General features: G+C 35.5%; 1 protein-coding gene across 2 annotated transcripts in view; it reads right to left on the bottom strand.

The window, feature by feature from the left end:
* The window catches only part of LOC128015557 (ras-related protein Rab-6B), an 85,969-nt gene that overhangs the window by 54,684 nt on the left and 5,082 nt on the right, over positions 1-26,203 (bottom strand). The gene's annotated exons all lie outside the window — the stretch shown is intronic.

Here is a 26,203-nt window from a genome sequence, read left to right as displayed (position 1 = left end):
AGGCATCTTAACCTGCAGGGCCCACACACCTCTAGACTGCAAGATGAAAGTCTTGCACAGTTAGGCTCAAATGAGTAGATGGAAAGGAACAGAAACCACATGCAAAAGGTCAAACTTATACCTTCTGGACAAGCAGCCACACAGAGAAAACACAGATACACCACAGAGAGAGAGAGAGAGAGAGAGAGAAAAAAAAACTTTTTTTTTTCTATTATCTATTGATATTTTTGAAATTTTTAAATGTCTAATGACATGATATTAATTTTATTTACATTTTTAAATAAATTATTAGACTAAAAAAGACATGTCATGTAATTGATCCTCTTGCTTTTATGATTGAAATTCCAATATTATCTAAAAAGCAAACAGGACTAAAAATGTGTGCCTAATTAAAACATGGTTGTTGACTAAAAAAAAGTCTGTCTGGGTTATTTCTTCAGAGTTTCAGACTGTACAAAGTAGATAACATTCTGAACAGCATCAGCCCACATACTTTTCCTGTGGCCTGCTGGAGAAAAAATAGTTTTCTTTTAGGGTATTAAATAAGGTTCAGCAACTATGCTTTTGCCAAAAGACAGATTAATGGTAAAGGTACATAGAGAAGCTAATTAAAAAGATTCTGCACATATGTTGCTTGAAAGGATGGCTTTAATTTATTTTATTCATGAACACTTCTATCAAAACTTCTTCTTTAACTTCAAGTTATCTAAAAAAAAATTGCTAAGTATTATCTTCTTTCATGTAACTTCAACATACTGAACTGGAGCATTGTATACATAAAGTGGGGAAATTGTATTTGATCCCATGCTGATTTAGTAAGTTTGGCCACTTACCAAAAAAAAAAAAAGAATAAAAAAAAAAAAGAAAGAAAGAGAGAAAGAAGGGTCTGTAACTTTTAAGGTAGGTTTATTTTAATGGAAAGAGACAGAATAGTCACCAAAAAACAAAAACAAAGGTTAGAAATTGATTTGCATTTCAGTTAATAAGTATTTTATCCCCAAGCAAAACATGACTTAGTACTTGATGCAGAAACCCTTGTTGGCCATCACAGAGGTAACACATTTTTTTTGTAGTTGGTAACCAGGTTTGTACACCTCTCAATCAGGAGGGATTTTGATCCACTCCTCTTTCCAGATCCTCTCTAAATCCTTACAGTTTCTTGGCCATTGTTTGGCAACTCCACAGCTCCCTCCACAGATTTTCTATAGGATTGAGGTCTAGAGACAGGCTAGGCCACTCCATGACCTTAATGTGCTCCTTCTCAAGCCACTCCTTTGTTGCCTTGGGAGTATGTTTCGGGTCACTGTCAAGCTGGAAGACCCATCCATGACCCATCATCTTCAGTGTTCTAGCTGAGGGAAGGAGGTAAGGTCGCCTGTTCCCTTAGCAGAAAAACAGCCCCAAAGCATAATATTTCCACCTCCGTGCTTGAGTGCAGTGATGGTGTTCTTGGGGTCATAGTCAGCATTTCTCTCCCTCCAAATATGGCGAGTAGAGTTAATAACAAAGAGCTCAATTTTGGTCTTGTCTAACCACAGCATTTTCTCCCAAGCCTTCTCTGAATCATTTATATGTTCTTTGGAAAACTTTAAATGGGCCTGTATATGTGCCTTCTTGAGTAGGGGGACCTTGCGGGCGCTGCAGGATTTCAGTCCAGTGTGACGTAGTGGGTTACCAAAGTTTTGCTTGGTGACTGTGTTCCTAACTATTTAAGATAATTAACAAGCTTCTCATTCGGGACTGATCCCTCACCTTTCTTATGATCATCCTTACCCCATGAGGCGAGATCTTGCACAGAGCTCCAGGCTGAAGACAATTGATTGTTATTTTGTATTTCTTCCATTTCTGAATAATCGCACCAACAGCTGTCTCCTTCTCACCAACCTTCTTGCTGATGGACTTGTAGCCCATTCAAGCCTTGTGCAGATCTAGTCTTGTCTGTTTACATCCTTTGAGAGCTCTTTGGTCTTACTCATGGTGGTGGGAGAGGTTGGAATGGAAGGTACGGATTGTGTGGACAGGTGTCTTATACACCTAACTAGCTGACATTAGGAGTAACTTTTTAGTGGCAGGACTAATCTGTGTTTCATAACCATAACCAGTATATACATAACCAGTCTGGGAGCCAGAATTCTTGCTGGTTGGTAGGGGATCAAATACTTATTTCACTCAATGAAATGCAAATTATTCTCTAACCTTTATATCAGTTCTTCCCAAATATGTCCTGGAGGCCCACCTGCCCTGCACATTTTGTATGTCTCCCTAATCAGACACACCCAATTTAGTTGCAATCTTTACTGATGAGCTGATGAGTGGAATCAGTTGTGTTAGATAAGGGAGACATACAAAAAGTGCAGGGCATTGGGGCCTCCAGGACAGGTTTGGGAAGCATTGCTTTATATAATGTTTTTTTCTCGATTTTTGGGGTGGGTATTCTGTCTCTATCCATTAAAATAAACCTGCCATACAAATTACAGACCGTTCATTTCTTTGAAAGTGGGCAAACATTTTTTACAATATCTATAAATACATTTATATTTTGATGATTGTTGACCTATGAAGAGGTCAGAGGTCCAGCTTTGAATGCAATAAATTTAGTCAAAAAAGAATCTTTTAGTACAGGTTGTTTTTAGTACAGGTGTTCATTTAAGAGGTCGTTCACATTCAGTCAGTCATATTTATTTATAAAGCACATTTAAAAACAACAGCTGTTGGCCGAAAGTGCTATACAAAGTTTGAAACAACCCTAATAACTAAACAAAGAACACACCAACAAACAATACACTACAATTATACTCTACACCTACTTATGACCATATGCAACAGTAAATAAGTGAGTTTTAAGAAGAGAAATATCAAATATCATAGGACATGTTCTTGCACAAAAAAGAAAATGAGCCAGACATGGAGGAATGGAACATAATACTGGTGTCTTGAGATGCATTTTTAACATTTTTAATGCAAGTTTCACAAATGTAAAATTCCAACACTCATGACAAGACAGTAATATCCACAGCAATTGTCAAAGACATAGGAGAATGAATTGTAGGTCAAAGGACCCACTGAAAACAAGGACAGGGTAAGAGTCAATGATAAAAAAGAGGGTACACAAAAAATAAAAGGGAAATTCTTTTCAAATGTACTCTTTGTATTCATTTTGGTTACATATGGTTTCTAAAAACATTTACACTGTATCCCTAAAACTGTCCTAGTGTAACATTAAGCAAATTGTGATAACATTATTAATAACATATAATTCCTTACACCTTGAATAAATGTATTTAAAAAAAATATATATATATATTTTCAGGGCAACAAATATAACACAAATTTGACAAAAATCATGAATTCATAATTCCTAAACATCATGTTTTTAATTACCTTATTGACTGATAAAAGGACATTCATAATCTGTCTGCAAGCTAGTCTCTGACGAAAAAGCATCTATAGCCAATTTGGCCAGTCCAGCATGAACAGATGCACATTCTCTCTGAAGGTGGCGCTTACCATCTCCAAACCAATGACATCTCCCCACAGTGATCCCTCACTAAAGCATGCCAAAGAGAAATGGCTCCTGGTTTACCATCTGGGGCTTTGCCATCATGCAATCCCCCCATGAAACAGAGAGCCAATCAGAACACTGCACCACGCCCTGGGACTGCTTCCCGCTCGCCAAGAGATGGATAAAAATAAACGACAGCCGGGTGGCCGTCTTGGCCCAGCCTCCTCCACACGACACTGGGACGTGAGCCCAACACACCGGAAAGAACTGTACAGCATCAAAAATTCATTAGAGAAAGAACAGGAGAGGAGAGGAGGGAGAAAAAAAGTGATGCGCTAAGGGAAGCAGTGGGGGTGAAAGTGGGATGTCAGTAGAGATGGTAGATATGGATGTTTGCTCTGTCTAGTGTTGACTTGATAGCTGTGAATGTACAGAGAACACCAAGCAGATTAACTTTAACTTAAAAAGGTAAATTCCTCCTCCAAATAAGCACATTTTATGTTAAATAGCAGCATAATGCTGCTATAAATGTGTATTCAGTGAAGTTAATATCTATTTAATGCATTGTATTTCCAGCTATTCTTTTCTGTTTTTGCTCCACCAAAGTAAAATACTGTCAAACAAGGCTCCGCAGAACCACTACAACTGTGAGCAACAAGTAACAATTGTCTGATTGATTGAGCAATTTTGAATGAATTGGATAAATGAATGATTCAGTGACACACTCATTAGTAAATACACTTGTTTTGTTCCTAAATGAATCAGCAATTTTGAACAAATCAGTTAATTCAGTGACTCACTCGTAAAAATTGTCAATTGTAAACTGCAGAAAGATGTCAACATAAATGCAAATCCTTTGCGGAATGTCCAAACAAATGTAGAAACAGAACTAATGGCAAGTGGGGCGATAAAAATAATGAAATGGTCCCATAAATGTATTTGGAGAACTATATATACAAAATCAGTTTTTACAACAAAAAAACCCCCCTGAATTTAAACTCTGATAGTATCAAATTAACAATGTTGCTAGAAATAATACCACACAGTGCAAAGCATTTGTTTATAATTTTAAGTATTATTGTAAGTGAGGATTACAAGAATATTCCTGTCGAAATATGTATTGTGAGAAGTGAGCTATTAACAGGACCTTTCTGATATGGTCCTCGAGAGATCGTCTTTCCTGCTCCAGCAGGAGGAGGAGGAATTCAGGGTGAAGGAGGGGATCCATGAAACACAACGTAAAGAAATCACTGAGAGAGAAAAAAACAAAAAGGGAGGGTAGATACAGTACCGCCACTCCCTACAAGCAGAGTACGCAGTTCGCGTAGGTCACCAACTCCCAAGGGGGGCACCATCCCAGTTGCTAAAACAAAAACGAAAAAAATATAGACCGAAAGCCCGAAATGAAGCCTGTCCATAACTTTCAGGTAGCTACGCTCATAATCCTGTGAAACTCTTTTGTCCATTGACCTTAGTAACGTGTTTTGATGTTGACAATGACTAAATGTTTTAATGTTGGTAATAATTTCACCACCAACAACACATTTGACGTAATATTCTAACAAAGAGGCGATTGGTTAAATAATATTAATCATGTGGTTTCATTGAAAAACACTGTTAAAATACATAATGTAGGATAATACAAAATAGCCTAAATAAGTTACACTATTACAAATGCATGCAAAGGGCACCAAAGGCCTGATAATTGCAGTTGTTACACTTACAGGACGATCAAATCCTAATATTGACCAAACATTTAATTTAAATATCCACTTAATTTTTGGCCACCTTTTTGTGATAGAAATGCTACAGCCTCTGTAATTTCTTCAGCAAAAACATGTGGACATCGCAACCATTACCAAAAAAATCATAGTAAAACGGCTTAATTTTATTTTGTGTGATTTTTAAATGCTTGAGACTATAAAATCAATCAGATTAATAAATTCAAAGCTTGGTTAATTGTCTAGAGCTAAATTTGTCATTGATAAATAATACAATTTAATTACAATTTATTTATTCACTTTATTAAAGTTCTATTTTGAGCCATCATAGTAGGAGTTATTTTATTATTTATTTTATTTTATATTTTGAGGTAGGGGGCACAACAATACTATTCTGCTTAGGGAACCCATTTGGCCAGCAGCTGCCCTGGGTAGACAAACAGGGGTAACTGTTTTAAGTTAAGTTAAGTGATTCTGTCACAATATGTGTGTTGAAAGAAAACACGGAATGCACAAAACTTTTCTTTTAATTTCAATAATCCAAAGGGGTAAACAGGAGCACAGGACACACATGGGTAGACAAATAATCGCAGACCAGAATGAGCTCAATAGACTGGGTTTTTAAGCTCAGGATAATTGGGGAAACAGAGGTGTATGGAAAGACTAAATTAACGAGGACATGGAACACAAGGGGAAGAAACTGGACACACCTGGAAACCAATTAAAAAACCATGGAAGACAGAAACTAGGTTACAGGGACAAAAACACACATAGATAAGTCCATAGTTCTGACAATTCCAAGGTAATTCTTGCAATTTCGACAACACTTCGCTGGGCCTATAGGGCTGCATATTGTTCCTTTCCAGCCACCAAACCTTGAATGTAAATGAAAAAGCTTGAAGCTCAAACAGAACCCATGATGGCAGGTTTGTACCAATTTTTTTTAGTCTATTTTCAGAGGGTTTCTGAGCCCCGTGAAACGCAGCCAGTCAGAGCCAACTATCGTGGACCCATTCACCTTCAATGACTTGCCAGAGATCATTTGAGATAAATTGATGTCCTCCAAAGAAAAATGTATTGTCTGTAAAGACAGCACACATGCGTTAGAGAGAGCCAAAGAAGAGAAAATACAATAGATTAGGATACGGCAGTGCAGCGGGTTTGCTCTTAAAAGCTCTAGCAAGACATGTTTGCATAATTAACTCTGCAATGAGGAGGCTCACAGTATGTTCTTCTGAAATTATCTTTACCATCCAGTCAGGCGTGAACAAAGACCAATATGCTTCACACAATATGCTAAAACAGAGGCAAAATTTGTAGGTGGATTCCTAAACAGGTTTCCTAAAGGTCTGTATGTGTTTGTATGTGAGTATGTATTTATTGGATGGGTCAATATGAGAAATTCAGTTCCATCTGATGATGCTTGTTGCACAGAAATTACACACTTCACTTTAAACTGTGACATTTATAAGTAGATAATGTATCCCTGCTATGTTTCCATCCTAACTCATAATAAAATTCCAACCTCATTTGCTTTCTGGACTTTAGTCCCATCACCTCATTCCCTTTGTCCCAGAAATTATCCCAGATTTTCAGGCTCTTTTGATGTACTGTGAGGTATCGTTGAGCAGGATTTGGAAGACTACTGTATGTAATCCTATTTCAGCAAAAGGAATGAATGGAATGAATAAGACCTTTCTCCATCCATGCCCCTTAATGATCGTCTCAAGAACTCAAATGAAGCCTGAAGACAGCTCTTTAGAAGATCAACCTCCTATAAATTTCATAAAATGCTTGTTTTATATGAAATAAATAATACATCACTATATAACATTTGTCAACAGTTGCCAATAGTGATATGAACTTGTACTATGACAGTATCTGGATTGTAATTACTGCATGATTCTCAAAGTTCCTAATTACATTTTATTTTTTTTTAGTAGAATCCAGGCTGGTTTGATGCTGGTGGATCAGCAAAGCCATATTGCTCACCAATAAGTAGCTAAGCTGATCGACCACCACGGTTTTTCTGGTGGTGCTCATTGACCAAGCAAATGTTGCTGGTTTAATGATGACAGAATTTTTTTTTTTTTTTTTTTTACTTTAATCTGTAGTCAATAGGCCTTGTTAGAATCTCTGCTGAGAAAAAAATCTTAAACAAGCCTTGGATGACCAGGTGGTTTTAGCATATTTACATAACCATAATTTACATGAATCAAAATTCAACCCTAATAAATAAAAATAAAAAAAATAACAAGGAAAAAAGGAAAGTCAGAACAAACACGACTTGACAGACTTATTTGAAAGGTTTAAAGAATTTGTATGTATTGATGGCATGTATTTATATGTATTCCCAGAATGCCATATCCTGTTATTTCGGTAAATTTCCTGTCCTTTGAATTCAGCTTTCTCTGAGAAGTGGCCAAATCAATTGAAATTTGAACTAATGAATTAAAAGTGAATCGATTCAACCCTGCTGACCAACTAAGCCCAGCATAAAGTGTGAATCTCAAAATGAAAGTGACGTGACATTCAGCCAAGTATGGTGACCCATTCTCAGAATTCGTGCTCTGCATTTAACCCATCCAAAGTGCACACACAGAGCAGTGAACACACACCCGGAGCAGTGGAAGCAGTTGGGGGTTCGATGCCTCGCTCAAGGGCACCTAAGTCATGGTATTGAGGGTGGAGACAGCACTGTACATGCACTCCCCCCACCCACAATTCCTGCCAGCCCGAGACTCGAACTCACAACCTTTCGATTGCGAGTCCGACTCACTAACCGTTAGGCCACGACTTCCCTGTGTGACTGTCACCTGTCAACTGTCAACTGTCCAGCAGTTCAAGTTATGGGTCAATATTGCAAATTCAACAGACATCAGACACTGTGCTTTGTAAAGGGCAACGACTTAATATTTCCCACTTGCTAAAAAAATAAATAAATAAAAGATGAGATCAGGACCCTTCACTATACTGAAAACGACTCTCAGCTGAACCATTCACTCCTCAATAGCACATTCTAATGAAGCGTTTTTATCTCCCTGGATCAGGGCAACACACACACCAACAAACACACACCTAAACAGTGACAACGGATTTCAAATATATGACTCCAGAGGGGGTTGTGATTGCCTTGAGATTGAAGATGGGAGTCATATGTCTGCCATTTGAAACCAGTCGGCCAGGAGAGGCTGGCTTAATGTTGCAATGTTTAAATTAGATTCAACCACGGCGTCTGTGTGACTGGAAACTGAAAGGATCAGTAAAGTCTAACCCTTGAAGCATGTCCAGTGAGATCAGGTGAGTATGAAACTTTTCTGCTGACACCAGCGGCGCTCTGATAAAGCAAAGTGGCCACAACATGCAAAGCGTACATAAAGAACAACAACCAGCACATGCCAGAGCATCACTGTACAAATGTAAAGGAAAAAACCCATGTTCTGATGGTAAAACTCAATAACGTCTCGGTTACGTATGGTAGCCCTCGTTCCCTGAAGGAGGGAACGGAGACGTCATGTCGGTCACTGGCGAATTAGGATATCGCTTTGATAGACCAATCTACTTCAAGTGTAAACTAAACGAGCTAATGCACATTGGCATGCAAATATTGCATCCAGCTACCGCTAATCACAGGGTGAGTATAACTGTTATAGTATAACTGAGTATAACTGCTCAGCATTGGCAACCGTGGCAATGGGATATGACTTTTAGGAAATGAGGTTACCGTACGTAACAGAGATGTCCAGCAGTGACCGAAGAATTGGGATCCCTACCAAAGCGCCATGGGTGATCCCCCTTCCAGTGCCCTTGTGTGAGGGCTCGGAAAAGGAGTTCCACTCACAAGCTGCGCTAAACCACGATCATATTTTAGTAATTTGTACTTTTTTTTTTTTTTGCCATTCTGGAATATTGTTGATTACATACATAGCCTGTTTGGAAAGTATTTTTGCTATTTAAAAAAAAAGAGAAGCTTTTTCGAGCAACACACCTATGTTCAAATCGACCACAAGTGTGAACTGGACTTCACAGGATATTCCGTCATTAAGTGAGATTCTAATCAGGGGCGTCGCTAGGCCCTTTTTAGGGGGGCTTCAGCCCCCCTAAACTTATGCCCAGCCCCCCTAAAAAATTATTTGATTAATTAATTAGTGATCGCTTCAGTCCCCTTTAAAAACTCATTTGAGACGGTGGCAAGCTGCATCAAGTTCCGGCTCCTCCCCTGATCTGAGTCTGCACGGATTCAGCGCGTTTTTCAATCCACAGGGGCGCCGAGCAGAGCGAACATCAGAGAGTACAAGGTGTGTGTGTGTGTGTGTGTGTGTGTGTGTGTGTGTGTGTGTGTGCGTGTGTGCGTGTGGTGTGTGTGTTCTCGCATCCAATACCAGTACGTCTTCGCTGCGTTCACTTTCAGCCTTTATCACAGTGTGACAGATGTTTTTTCTTCCAACAAAAATGAAGCGATTAACACCCATGAAAACATACTTTAGAAAACGATCATGATTTATTTTAATTTACTTTTTGAAATTGAAAACATACTATTGTGTATTTCGGCATTACATTATGCAGCCATGCAAAATAAATTATTAATGACACACATCATTGTCTGAAAGTACTAAATGTCACAGAGAGAGAAACATCATGTGGAGTTATTTTGTTTTCTATTATTAAACATAATTTTGTATTAAGTAATAATTAATCATTAGTGTATCATGATACATATATTAGAGTAAGAGTAAAGGGATCTGTGATTTTTTTTTTTTTTTTAAGTAATTGATTTATAGAAGTGGCAAATTGATAATGATGTTATTTTTAATAAATATAAATAAATATAGAACAGATTAAACATATTGCCAATAGACAATTACATTAATACATGTTTTGTCTATATTCTTAATGAATATTAGCTGGTTAGTTAAATGATTTGAAATGAAATAAATGTTCAGGGGCTGACTTGATGTATAACCAACCGTATTGTTGATTATAAAGGCTAAAAAGCTAAAAATTAATAATAATAATAATAATAATAATAATAATAATAATAATAATATAATAATTTATATTTCATTGTAGATGGATATACAACATTTTTTGTTGTTGTGCGGGAGTAGGTCTGCAAATGAGCAACAGTCATGTGAGAATAGAACAGACAGCCTCAAACACACAATACCACTGTATTCCCAAGATTCATTGCAGTCATTGAACCCTTATGTTGTTTTAATTTTCTGCCAATTTCCACGTACATTTCATAAGAAAAAGCAGTGGTATCATCAAAGGATAAACATGAATGTCCTAATACTGAATCAGGAAGTCTTTATTGTAAAAAAAATAAAAATAAAAAAAAATATCTACATTCCCAATTCAAAATTTTCCAGTGACTGGTCACATCTAAAAAACTGTATTAGTTTTTTTTACAGTGTTGTATATGGCTCAGTCAGTACTCCTACTCCCATATATGAAATACAGGGAATACAATGGAATAGTGGATTGCAATAAGGTTAGTAGTATACAACCCTACCCTAATAGTAAAATAATATTTTTTAATCATACCCTTATTGGGGGCTGAGCCCCCCTAAAATCAAAATCTTAGAATCGCCCCTGATTCTAATCCAAGGGAGCAATCATTCAGTTTAAAAGGGCACTGCGAATGCATAGGGAATAACCGAACACTACATCACTTCACAGGAAAGACCTTTTTTGCATATCATCCCAGTACTGCAAGAAGTTTGACTAAAATAAACACAGTTAAATATTTATGAGACTACAGTGTTTTTTTTTAATTTTTGTTTCTTTTGTAGATTAATTAGTTTCTGGTGTGGTTTTTACACAGATGTTTGCGGTAAAAGTATGCAAGATGAGACTATCATGATTAAAGTTAAATATAACCAAACTGTTTATTTTCACAATGAACATCATAACAGACATTTATCACTAGTTTAGTGCTTTCAAACATGATAATTTATATTACTTCAATTAACCCTCTGGCATTGTTCGGTCATATTAGACCGGAATTTGTTGGTTTTAATTTTTTACATTTTTTATTTAAAAAAGAGTTACTGTACTTTATGGGAATGGTACGAAACTCAATGAAAGTGAAAATACAGAGATCTACAGAGTTGTTGATCTACAGGGATGTACAATCTACAAATCATTCACAATGCAGAAAATACGTGCACAGCAATGAAGGGGTGGCACTTGAAAATATCAAATATCACAAACTCAGTTCCTCGGGGCTGCAGCCCTGCAGAGTTTAGTTCCAACCCTGCTCCAACAAATAACCATGTAGTTTTCAAATAAGCCTAAATGATTAGTTATACTGGATCAGATGTGTTTAATTAGGGTTATATGTAAACTGTGCAGGGCTGAAACTGTGAGTTTGACACCCCTGGTCTAAACCATGTAATTTCAGATGTTTTTCATTTTTTACTCTGCCTTCAAACTTTGCATTTTAAAAGCATTGTCTCTATTTTAACATGAAATACTGCCATAATTGAAAAGTAATAAAAAAATATTATATTAATTATTATTACATTATTAAATATATTATTTTCAGTGGGAAAAAATATCATTGCATGATTATTAATAATACCATTAAAGTCTCTCAAAATACAAAAGAAAAAAATATTATTGAACAATCCATTTAAGAATGTACCAGCTGAGCAACTCTCACTGAGATGAATACAAATGCTATTATTAGACACATAAGTATTCTAGACCTCCTTACACTAGAAAGGCCAATCCATTAGACACAACACTCTCATTAAACAGACATGTACAAATGTTTACCTTTTCTAAAGAGACTTGTGAGAGGCAGAGGAGAATTTCTACTCCCACTGAAGGTGAATTATTGATGTATCCTCATTTTAAATTTGGCAGCAGAGGTGGGCACACATTTTATTAACATGGGCAAACTGATCTGTAAGAGATTTGAGCAAAAGAACACCTAAGCTGTGCACAGCACAGCCCTGCTGAATGTCATGCATTAGGACATATTTCAAGGGCACGAGACAGGAAGGATTAAATATGAAAGGCTTTTTTTTTTTTTTTTTTTCAGGACCCAAAACTGTCTTGTCCTTTTTCATTCTTCTCAAACTGATGACAGCAAAAATATCGGACAGGTTTTTGACATGAATCAAATTACAGGATACAGCGTAGACAGGGTGGTAATTATACGGAGAACTTGCGCCAGGCTCTCCGGAGCGATTCTAGCCCTCCTCCATATCTCTGGAGTCCGTGCGTCATAGAAAGTGACGTGCCTTTCAGTGCAACAGTGCTGAATATTGCATCTCTGTCTCCTACTCTTTTTTTTTTCTTCCACCACCAACTTGAATGTCTTTCTTACACGTTCTATCCGAGCTCTCTTCCCAGCCTAGTTTCTTAACTCTCTAGAGCTAACTCTAGTCTTGTCTAGTTTGTGTCTAGTTTATGCAGTGATGCATTGCTGTTGAACTTAACAATCAACCCTGCAGCTAAGACCTTGTAAATGGCTTCCTTGTGTAACGGAGCCTCCCCATCTGTCCTGAACCCATCTTCATCTGCAGCCCGGTGGCTCTCTGACCAGGGCACACCACCTACAGCTCATTATCAAGGTAACAAGGTGGATGAAGGTCAGTCAGAAAGCTCTGAGCTTTCCTCTCTCATTGACTAAGAGTGACTATCATTTCTAATACTAGAGCACTGTGCACCACTTTAAAATGGTTTGTGGCAAAAAATCATTACTATAAACAGATGAATCACTTGAGAATAGTTGCTTAGCATTTGTAATTATTGTTTTGATCATTTATTATACAGACATCTATTTATTAAATGTAGGCCGCCAGTACACATACTTTATTATGAATATTTTTAATACTTAAAAAAATATATACATACAGTATATGTATATAATCATAATATTAGACTGGTTTAACAGTGTTTTATAATTAGTAGTTTGTTTGGTTAGCCTAAAATCAGTTAACCAGTCCATCTATCCCAGGAAAAACATTCTATGATGGCTTAACTTGTTTTTCATTTGTTTGTTTGTTTGTTTTTTTAGTTTTAAGTGTCATTTTTAGACTATTAAATTTAGTATTATGCATTGTTAATAAAATATTGTACAAATGTATTTAATTCAGTAAAAGTACATGAAGCAGGTTGCTGGTAGTACTTTGTTATTAATATTCATAATCTTAGACTGGTATACAGGTGATTCATTATTATCATTAGCTTTTTGGTATCCCAGTTGATCTAATTTCAGAAAAACAGACCAGACTGACCAGGAAAAGCATCTGCCCCCTGCCCAAAGATAGTTCACTGGTCTTAGCTAGGTTAAGGTGGTTTTAGCTGGATTAAGCTGGGCTAGGTAGTTTTCCAACAAGACTGATCTGGTGTTCATCCGGTTTAGTTATTTCAAAACACTCGGCAGCACAGGATGATTGCCATCTTGTGTTCAAACCTCATGTGAAACACACAGGTTGCGCTATGTGCAACATAATTCCCAAACAGTAAGTCAATCAATTAATTATTCAGCTGTAATTGGTGTCAGAGGCCTGTCAATATCAGCAGCCAGCAGAAGCAGCCGAGTCATGCCTCACATTAATCTACTGCTCCGAGAACCACAAACCTTCAGAGTACTGACTGACAAGGCTGCCAACTTCTGCCATCACACAGATCCCAGTTTAAGATGGAAATCATCCAGGTAGCATTTTAATTAGATATGTAGAGTCTGGGCTAAAATACACTCTGTTTGAATAATTTAACATCACCTGTCTGTCAATAAAACCCTTTACTTTACTTTATAACCCTGCTTATATTCTTTTGAGGTGTTAACACAAACCTAATGTATTCCAGTTGCCTAAAAAACAGGTGTCTTTAAAAGAAAACAAGTGTCCATTCAAAAAAGTATAAGCCCACACAAAATATACAAAACTGAACTGAACTTCTCTGACATGATGAATTCTATTTCAGTTAACCACTTATTAATTTAGATTTTTTTTTGCCAAGACTGGTTTAAGAAATACATTTCAAAACAAAATTTTAAAAAGAAAAAGTGCATGCCAAGTTCGTTCTTGTGGGTCGCTGCTAAAAAGCAGCTCACTGAAAGGCACATCAGTCAATGTCACTGGTGTGTGAACACACAATTTGTCACTGAGGTACATAAAAAACGAAAAAGAGCACTCAAACTTACAGATGACCAGCACGCTGATCCAGGGAATTCAATTACATAATCATGTATATTGAAAGAATTAAAGCCAGCCTATTAGCCTCACTAATAATGAGCGAGGGAAAAACACATTACAGCTGCCATTCAGCTCTTTCTTCATTAGGCCTGGGGAAGAAGATATCACCAAGGCAAAAGAAAGGAGAAGAAAACCCCAGTTTAACAGTGAAAACACACACACACACACACACACACACACACACACACACACACAAAACAAGGCTGTTTTCTCCTCTAAGGGAAACCCTGCACTGAATGCATTATCATGGATAAAAAGGAATGAGAATGGAGGCTGAGGGAGACGGTGGATGCGTACTTTGATATTCAGCTTCATGTGGAGAATTAATAAACATTTTTCTTTTCCGTTGTCTCTAGTTGATTCCTTGCTAACAGTCCCAGTTGGTTTTAGAGTGTGTTAATTTCCCATAGAGCCAATATGAGCCATCGAGGCAGTTTAGCACAGCTGTGATTCAATCTCTTACACACACACACACACACACACACACACACACACACACACACACACACACACACACACACACACCTATCTGAGGCTCATCTGATAGTGAGTGCAGAAACAGAATGGGGTGATGAATGGAGGATGTGTTCCCTTTTCTTAAATCTCCTGAAATTAGGATCGTACACAGCTTTTTTAATGCATTTTAAAAAATTCCTACATATTATAACATATTATATTGGTCTTTCAAAGCTTCGGTTTCAACATTTTGGTTCATTTAAGTATTAACTTTGTCTCGGATGTTTTTCCTAAAAAATAAAAATAGACACAACTGTTGACATACAAATGTTGACATACACTAAAACAACAAGAAGTATATGAAATGAATAAATATTGCACAGCTTTGATACTTTGATTATTGTGAAAGAATGCAATGAGTTGAATTTATATTCTGAGATATTATGAGATTACCGGGTCTTTTTGATTCAGGAGAAAATTCAGAGAATTATTTTTTATAAATGTCCATTAGGTTTCCATTTAATATATCATAATTCCCAATTAATTATTACAAATACACTATAGTTCAAATGTTTATGGTTGGTAAGATGACTTGATGTCTCTGCAACAATTCTTCCAATCTTTGCCACATTTTCCTATGGAATTTTACAATATCCTACAGATTCAGTGCTCAATTATTACAAATTATTATTATTACCAATGCTTAATATATTTGTAGAAACATGACACATTTTTTTCTTCTGCATTAAAAAAAAACGTAATTTATTTTATATATATATATATATATATATATATATATATTTTTTTTTTTTTTTGTTAAATTCTTTACTGTTACTTTTGCTAAATTTATTGCCTCCTTGTTAAATATATATATATATATATATATATATATATATATATATATATTGTTTCTCTGAAGAGAGAAGACCATTCCTTTAAAAACATCCCATTTTCCATGTTTTTTTTTTCTTTTTTAGGAATCACACACAATCATAATATATTAGTCAACAACTATTTTCAACTAAAATGAATTTATAGTCTCTCAACAAGTCTCTTATTTCTGAGGTCCAAAGGAAATAGTCAGTTGGACCTCCCTGTACCTGGAGTGAGGAAACTAGAGTTCATCAGACAGAGAAAGAAAACAAAGGAGGAAAGCACAGGGCAGGCCCTGCTGACTTACTGATGGAGGGCTGATCTAGAGAAGCCAGATGAAGGAGAAACTAAACACCAGCAGCCTGCTGGATTCACTGGAGTGAGACAGCTCCACGCTGGGAAAATGACACTTTTGCTCAACAATGACAGCAGCTCTGGGATACTGCTCAGCCATCTGAATAGTCTTCATTTTGGCGAAGCCTGTCCAAAAGCTTGACTGTAATGGCTACAATTCCATCCATTTAGTGCATAGTTATGTGGATAGGAAAGCTTTGAGGTGTCCCTACAGATTACTGCCAAAATAAAAGTGCTATGGTTTAACATTTGAAAGCAAAGTAAACAACAGACATCATCATTATTATTATTATTATTATTAAAGACTCATCATTTTGGGTTGACTCACAAAATCCTGCACATAAGCATTGAAAATCTGGAGCTCTAAACTAAAATTAATTAAAAGTCACAAAAAAAATTGTTTGAGGTTAAACAATAATTGGCAGAGCACCTGCAGTTACCACCACAAACCACATTTAAAGATCTTTGATCTGAAAAAAATTATTCTAAACTTGGACCATCAAAGAAATGGTGTTCATGAAATCCAATAACAGTGAAAAAGAGAGGTTAAACTATCACATTCACTGATTTGCAAACAGGCATGTGGCGGCTTATTTTAATTATGTTTCATAAATTCCCTCGCCTCTTCCTATATTGCACATTCCTGCAATTACATTATGCAGAGAGAGATTTACGAGCCCCAGCACACTACAATATCTACTGTAGCTTTCCAGCAAATATTCTAATAGATGCTAGCTTATCAGTCTTAAACGATGAACCCACACTGTGTTAAATCAACATAGTTTATTCCAGCACTTATTGCTGACTTTATCTAAGTGTAATACTACGAGATTTCATTATTAATGTTTTTACATCCATATTCTGATAAAAAATTAAAACCTAAGATGTTCCATAAAAATACAGTAAAGTCGTATAAAAGTCAACAGTGCCTTTAGATTTTGATGGTATATAAGGTCTTATCAGAGTTGTATAACTCCACCTCCACGTCTTCAGACGGCAGCACCAACACTGTGACATAAGAGTGAAAAAGAGAGGTGCAGCACGGGCGTTACATTGTGACTCTGTCTGACTGGATCGCTCATCGCGTTCTAAACTGCCAACAGACAGTGAAGCCAACGGAAGTGTTCGATCAGCCATCTTACTAATCCCTACCAGCAGAGAGCACCATTGAGTTACATTCAAACCGCTGTCCTAAAATCACCCGATTTGAAGCAAATCAGTCAAACGGGTTTTTATGTTATGTGTATGTAAATTAATATTCACTTCAGATGTTATTTGCAGTGTTTACAGTCAATTTGGGCAGGATAAGCAATATATTTAAATAATTTAAGTGGGTGTGCCTGCTGCGCACTGACGACACAAGTAACGATCCAACACAAAATAAAACTTATTTCTTTATGAACATAATTATTCAGAAATTATTAAACTTGAAAGTATTAGTATCAGAAAATGTATTTGAATATATTAGAATGAATAATACAATAGCCACTATTAATATTGCTCTATAATGAAATTAAAAACTTAACTTACCATGTTGGGAATAAAGCTTTACGTCTTTAAATCTGTACTGTATATAGTCAGTTATTTCTCTGAATAAATTATGTGTATATTTCTTAATGTCCTGATTGAGCAACATCTATTACAGACTCTCTAAGATCGTACAAATATGTTTTTTTACTGTTTCCATGTAAAGGTGGTATAATAAATTAATAATTAATTTAACTCTGCTTCAAAATGAAGGCTGTTAATGAAATCATTGTTAGCTACTGTACGAATAAAAACACTATAACTAAATTATATAAACAATGAATAACTGTACAAGGCAAATAAAGGTAAATAAAGCATAAACCTTGCATCAGATTTCAGAATGAGCACTTTGTCGTTTGTTATAAGTGTTGAGGTCGTGTCTGTCTGATGTTTATCATGTTCATGATGTTCGCTATAGCAAACATATATACATATATACAGTATACTGTAACGAACAAAGCTTTTTAATAAGTTGGGGAAATTCCTGACATTAAGAATAATAACTGTTTACATGCCTAGGGTGTTTGCATTGTAATAATGTACAGAAATACTTCAGATTTATAAACGCTGACTTTTTACGTGATGTTTTCTCGTTAAAATCATACAATTTCCTATTAATTCAATGAATTCAATAGAACGTTTGCGCACACTAGGGATTACCAATATGGCGGCACGGCAGCTTCACTGTCATGACATCATGAGCAATCCAGTTCTATAGACCCTTTTACAGTTGGTAAACAAGGTGACGTATTTGTGTGGGCGGGGCTTAGCTGGAGGCAGAAAGATTCCCCTCAACACTTGAACGAACGGAAGCTAGCGAGTTTTCTTAGCTTGTTTTTTTTAATAATGGCTGGAGAAAATCTGAATAATCTGCTTTATCTGAATATTTAAGGTCACTCACTGTCCGGGACCGCGATAATTATTTGAAAAAGTTAACTTTAACGGACGGAACCAGATTGATCGACCCGTACACAATCACTCATTGGATGGATGATCTGACAGGATTACCTCCGATTGAGTGGCCTGACATCTACACTTACCTGATAGAGAAACCGAGCATGTATAGTAAAGAAAACTGAGGGCGTATAAATCCTTAGATTAAATAAAGAGTGACATTACAGTAAAATTATTATTAAGATGTAAATATTTTCTAGAAATAAAAATTCTGAAGACTGCAAATTAATTATAAACTTTCTGTATTTATTCTTTCTTACCATGTTCTTAAATTCCGATCACAATTAATCACAACAATGTATATAAAATGTTCTCCGTGGATTCTGGCAACCAACAACTCAACAAGACAACATTTTAAGCTCCTTGAGTAGCCGACCCTGTGTTGGTTTGTATTAGCCGCCTCCAGTTTTCCGTTTGTTTTGCCTCCAGCTAGCGCCATGACGTACCTGTGACGTCCGCGCAAAAGGGGTCTATATTATAGATCAGTGGTCTGGGTCTGAAATAAGAACTGAACAGTATAAAGGAGGCAGCATGGCAAACAGACAGGGTCTTTGATCAAAAGCTGGACTGATGAGTTACCTTCATGGCTTTACCATTCCAGAACCACACTTTATTGGATTATCACCTACTTTGGATTGTATATACACCAGTGAACACTTCTCGCATTCACATTGGGACTGTTTTAAGGGTACGGAAAGGAAAGACTCTGTGCTTTTAACAGCCTAGGATTTCTTTAATCTGACCTCATTTTAAATTCATGTAATTCGGCCAATAAGGCTGATCGTTACAAAATTGCAGCTGAATCAGTCAATAGCAGATCAAAGCTGCCAGGGATCTGCTTCCTCCAATCCATCAGACAGTACCACAATGGCACTGAGCAATGAGATGTGAAATAAAGAAGACAGAGTTATCTCTAGATCATGTCAATGTGAATCCTGGCCATCTAGCTGTTTTTAACTTCCCATGGCACTTAAAGAGCCATTTCATAATGCAGGTGTATTGATAAAAACATTTGAAGTCTTTACATCGGAGCTTTCCTTATGGTAGATGGGACAGCTCTTTAAACTTGATGTCTCGCCAACCTGGCCTTCCAAGTTCAGTTTCTACTTCAGAATGAAATGTCAAAGCTCTATTCTCCATAAAATGAGCCTGACTTGGCATACAGCACCAAATGTATTTTGCACCGCCGGGATAATTCAGTGTTGAAAGAATGATATACAAACAACAAAGGACTTGAAAAGAATAACAAACAGATGCCTGAGGATTTGCAGGTCCAACCCTCTGTTCTCTTCTCTAGCATACAAATTCTCAACGTTCTGCCCTTGCAGTCATTTAAATTTTAAGAAGCAGGTTGGTGAATTATTGCAGGCAGTGAGCTGGGAGTTTTTCTTGTTCAGTCTAACAGTCCAGCAGCACTGTGCTGCTTTATCAGCACAACTCAAGCAGTGTCTCTAGGGCACCTGACAGGACTTACAGACTGACCCCATGATGGATCTCTGAGTTTGGGGGGAGTTTGTCACATGGCTTGAAAGGAAGCCCAAACTGCTTTCCTCCAGGCCTAAAAACTTAATTGCACCACAACTGAAGTGAACACAAACGGAGGGAAAAGACAGTCCAAAGCATTCCGAGCAAATAACAATCCTCTGTGCTAATAGTGAATTTGACATAACCATCCATCCATCCATCACTGAATATAAAAAGAGCAGCATCAATTTTAAACAGAAATCTTTTTGCAATGTTATAGATTTGACTTTGATCAACTGAACTCATCCTTGTTGAATAAAAACATTAATTTCTTTAAAATAAAAACAAAAATAATTCTAACTGAATCCATACTTTTAATCTGACTATAGATAATATAATATAATATAATATAATATAATATAATATAATATAATATAATATAATATGATAAAATATAATATAATATAATATAATATAATACAATACAATACAATACAATACAATACAATATAATATAATATAATATAATATAATATAATATAATATACAGTCTTGGATAAATAAAAAAATAATTAATATTTGTGAATTTCACCTAGCAGTACAAACTGCTTATATAAAATATACATATCTTGTGCAAATAAACCATACCAAAAAAATAAATAAAAATAAAATGCATTTATATAAACCATTTTAAATAAACCAACACAATATATTTCTGGTACTGGAAATAACAAACCCCAAATCAGTCTTGTTTCCACTCCCTATTACTAAAGCATGATATTTAAAAAATATTTGACCAATAAAAAGCTTTATGAAATATTTGTGGACTATAAAAGCTAAAACAACATGCACACACAAGGTTTGTTCATGCACATGAGAATAAGAAGGTCAATTTGTATTTTTGTCTTCCACATTTAAATTAAGTACAACACAAAGTATCTCCTAAAAAGGATCAATACACTACTCCACAATGGGCCTGGTCAGATCTAGCTTTAAAGGAAGAGTTCAACCAAAACATTCAACATTATTCATTCGCAGTCATGTCTTACCATATCAGTTTGACTTATTTTCTTCTGAGGAGCATTACATTTGGCTTCAAAAGATTTGATATACAACACACAAGCTGCACGGACGATATGGTGATTTAACCTCATTTTTGAAGCTCAAAAACATCTGTCCACATTTACTCTCATTGTATAGACACAGTAGCACCTCAGACTTAATGTGGACATGACCACACTGCACACATCAAATGCAGCGCATTCAAAACTCATTAATAAACTCATTATTATTCATTATGCATGGTACTAAGGACTTAATTGGGCATATTTGTCATCTGCAAAATTAACAAGTGTCAGAACTTAGGTTCACCTGCCAATGAGACAAGAAAGGCTAATGCACTGCTATTCTCTCACTGCGATGTAGTGTTGCAGGAGCATCTCCAGAAGTGCACTTAGTTCAACCAGGCAAGTGTAAACTCCATGAATCCATTGAATCTGAGATAAGGTCGACTAACAGGTTTGTATAAACATCTTTCTGCAGAATACTGGGAAGAGGACATTGCTAATGGCCTTCTTTTCGTCTAGCAACATCAATTCTGCACATTGGAAGAACCCCACCCAGGCGTCTGAATGCCATGACACCTTTCCAAGTAAGATAACTTATCAAGATTCCATAAATAAAACCAGTAATCATAAATCTATAGAGCTCCTCGCCACTACTTAGTGATTGCCTGTTCTTTGAAATATAAATTAATGTTTTTGCTCCGAGCATTGAAGGGAGAAGCAAAGAATCGGTTTGAGGTCAAGCTGAACTTATCAAGGATAAAAACATGAGGGAGTACAGTGCCGTAAAATAGATTTTGACGCATTCCATTTAAGATTATTCTTTAAGAGGTGAAAAGAAAAAGGCCTTTTGTTTTCATCTCTTTTTCTGTGCTACATGTACGACTCTTTGTTATTGTGCTGTAGGAAGTATTTTCAGTATTGATGAAAAAAAAAATGTTCAAAACAGTTCAAATAACTTAAAGGTGCATGTTGTGGAGGCGAAGTCATTATTATTATTATAATTATTATTATTATACATCTAAAAATGTACATAATTATTATCACAACATTTATTATATTATATTATTTGACATTTAAAAATAAATAAAAACATCATTATAAAATATAATTAATATTTTTATTATAATGAAATTTTTATTTTAAGTTATTTTACACAGACTTATTGCAGGTGGAATGTTTTCACAAATTTCTGACACATTAAAATTATCAAATGACTGGAGTAGTGCGGCTCATTGATTGGATGCTATTAGACCACAAAATGAACACAAGCCTGCTGTAATGCAAGTTTATAATGCATTATCAGATTCAGCTGAATACAAGACTTGTCTCATAGGCACCTAATGAAAGCCATATTGATCATACACAGACATAAAAAGTGAGGAAGACTTTTGGAGGACATTTTACTCAAATGATACTGAGTATATAATAACAAAATGATCCAGGGTGTGGAGGGTAGTAGAGGGAAAATATTCAAGGTAACAAAAGAGAAAAAAACGGAAACAATGAGCAACAGAAAGAGAGCAGATGAGACAAAGAAAACATGCTTGTGAATCTCATTAGGATTCAAGAGGGCATATGAACATTAAAGAGAGTGCTGTGAGAAAGAGAGAGAAAGGCCTGCAGGGGTGGTACTGGTAAAGCTAACCCATCACCAAGAGGTGATTTATAAATAGAGAGATTTCCATTTGTGCATAGAAGAAAAAAAATCTAAAGATATGATGGGAAATGAAACTGAAAAGGATCAAAGATCAGTGGGAATATGGAAGGTTGTATGTAATCGTATTGAAAAGTTTGCTTCTCTGCTGGTCCTGACACTGCATACAGCGTTTGATCACAATCCTGCATCTGCTACTCTTGGAAAAGAAAATCAAAGCTAAATGGTTTTTAATAAATATTATCTTTTTTTTATTAAATATGTTGTCACAATTTACAATTAAAAATGTTAATGTATTTTAATTATTCAGCATGAGTTGAGAATGTTCCAACAGTCATCTTGTGCTTCAACGAAAACAAGAAATCCTGACTTTATTACTAATGAGTTCAAATAAATAAATAAAAAACCTTTGTTTTCTTCCAAGATGAAAAAAAAAAAATCAGATTTTTGGATCCACTGTACACTACCTTTCAAAAATTGGGTATCAGTAAGTTTTTTAAACAATTTTAAGTCTCTTGCCAAGGTTGCATTTATTTTATCAGAAATAGTAATATTGTGACATATTTTTACAATTCAAGATAACTATTTTCTATTTTAACAGATTTTAAAACAATTTATTCCTTGACTGCACATTGAATTTTCAGCAGCCATTACAACTCATCACTCAGTTTTCATTGACAGATGATACTTCAGAAATTATACTAATATAATTTCATGCTCTGGAAACATTTCTGATTACTATCAATGTTAAAAAACATTCTACAGGATTTTTTTGATGAATAGTAAGTAAAAAAAAGAGCATTTATTTGAAAGAGAAATCTTTTGTAACATTATACTACATTATGCCTTTCTTTTGATCACTTTCATGAATCTTTCCTAAATAAAAGTATTAATAAAATACTTATTTATTAATAATAATATATTCATATTATATAATATTAAATTACATAAAGTATTTCTTTCAAAGAAAGAAAGAAGGAAAGAAAAAAGAAAGAAAGAAAACTAATATGACTAGAGCAGAATTAATCAGATGAGCGCAAACATCGAATCAAAAGATGTCCTTTAAAATCTTGAGTCAAACACATTTCATAGTCTTTCAGATTGCCTTGACATTTATTGACACAATAATGTGGCAACACTGGCACTGCTGAGTGCAACAAGGGAAGTTTGAAACTGTTATATCATGCAAATAAAACCTGAGAGAGTTTGGGAGATAAACAGTGGCTGTACTATAAACCCTCTGAACCAGAAGTTCTGACAGTAAACATCTTTTTAAGAGACTCATAGGATTGTGTTATAGAACATAAAATAAAAATAAAAATAAAAACCTCACCATTTAGATGATGTGAATGAAACTTCATAATGTTTCACTTGATTATACATTTAGTCAGGAGTTATAGTTTGGAAAAAGTCCAACTAGTAAAATGTGTACAAGTTATGTGAAAACTAATAGAAGTAGAATAATAATAATAATAAAGACTCATTCATGTTGATGATCTCTGCTGGATCAAGCCGCTTCATTCTTTTTTCTCTCAGCACGTCTTCTTGGGGTGAATTATGTACTGTGATTGTTCCTCTCAGGCCGTGAGCTTCACAGTGTTTTTTACAATATTAATAGTGCGTTCAGGTCGCATTAGATATAATGAAGGGAGATGTGGAAGACTGGACATTGTGTTTTTTCGTATGGATTACTTTATCACAAAAATGTGTTTTCAATAAGACTTGCTTAGTTTAAAAGTAGACATGTCAGGCTTTCTATAGATATATCCCTCATGTCTCTTTGTTGAGTGTTTGCTGAGTTTCAGTTGATTTTAATGTCGCATTTCTAAATGAAGATCACACAGAACCAAGGCGGCAGACATCGCACCCTGTTTGTTTTCTTTATTTTATAAATGCGCAGAGTTTTGCTGTTATTATGTGTGTACCCTTTACAGATTCGATTGATGTATTGCTCTTATCTGTACAATCAAAACTGAAAGTGTAATTTAAGTTCTTTTCAGGGGTTTTCAGAAGATGCCACAAAAGGTGTACAGTACATTGATCGACTCCAAAGGGTTAAACAGCTGTTATAAATACACCCTACAACTAAGTTCATTAGTTTGAATGGTACACATCTGAAAAAAAAGAAGCTGATTTTGTCAATATGATGCCTTCATCACATCTTTTTAAAATCAAGTGACAAGGCAATACAAGAAGGTTTATTTTTACCTTAAAAATCTTGAGCAGACGTCAGAGTGAATCAATAGACAGAATAAACTAGACTTCTTGTGGTACGTGCTAACCCTGACCTGATGTGTGAGTGTACAGCAATACTGGTTTCATTTTCTCAGAACACTGTTGCCTGGAGACATGCTGATTGACGCATTTGCTCGTTCTCTGAGGGTGTCTATGAGCCGATCCAAGCCTGAGCTACTGGCTCAGTGAGTCAGCAAAGTTATGTGGGCTACATTTTAGCATCATTCACAGTGGTCTGTATTATAATAATCAACTCAAGCCACTCAATTTAATTTAGTGTTGACTAATCCAAACCAATTAGAGGTCATATAAACAGCTGATATTTTGGATGGATGGACGTGGGATATCAAACTACGGGCCGCCTACTGGTTAGGCAACTATGAGTAAATGTGTGAGTAATCAGTGTGAGACACTCTCATGATAATAGACTGTTTCATTATTCTGAGACAGGAAGTTAGCACTTGGCAAAAGAACGCTTCCTCAATGTGCACAGACTTCACAGACCACAGAATTACAAAATCGGACTCGCCGGCTAAATTCAGTACCCGAAAGGTTTTTAGCTAAATATGTACATTTCTGAATGTCCACACCGGAAATACAGAGGATGGCCAGTGAATTAGAAGAAAACAGACAGAGATTCATTCTGCACGTATTCAATACTTTAAGCTTTATAAATATTAACTCCTCCCTCTGTTAACTGTCAAGTTTAGAGACAGATAGATAGATAGATAGATAGATAGATAGATAGATAGATAGATAGATAGATAGATAGATAGATAGATAGATAGATAGATAGATAGACAGATAGATAGACAGATAGATAGATAGATAGATAGATAGATAGATAGATAGATAGATAGATAGATAGATAGATAGATAGATAGATAGATAGATAGATAGATTGATTGATTTTTGGTGAGCCTTGGTGAGAATATAAGAGACTTCCTACAAAAAACATTAAAACAGTTTTACTGACCTAAAGTGTTTTTTCACCAAAAATAAAAATAAATAAAATAAAAATAAACAAACCAATTGGGCAAATGTATATATATATATATATATATATATATATATATATATATATATATATATATATATATATTCAGACTGTTCAGACTGCATTCTTGCTCAATGGGTGGTAAAGGCTAATTCTTAACACCGCCAACATAATACAGAACTCC

Source organism: Carassius gibelio, chromosome A6 (genome assembly GCF_023724105.1).
Source record: "Carassius gibelio isolate Cgi1373 ecotype wild population from Czech Republic chromosome A6, carGib1.2-hapl.c, whole genome shotgun sequence".
Taxonomy (NCBI): domain Eukaryota; kingdom Metazoa; phylum Chordata; class Actinopteri; order Cypriniformes; family Cyprinidae; genus Carassius; species Carassius gibelio.
This window is presented reverse-complemented; position numbering and strand designations above follow the sequence as displayed.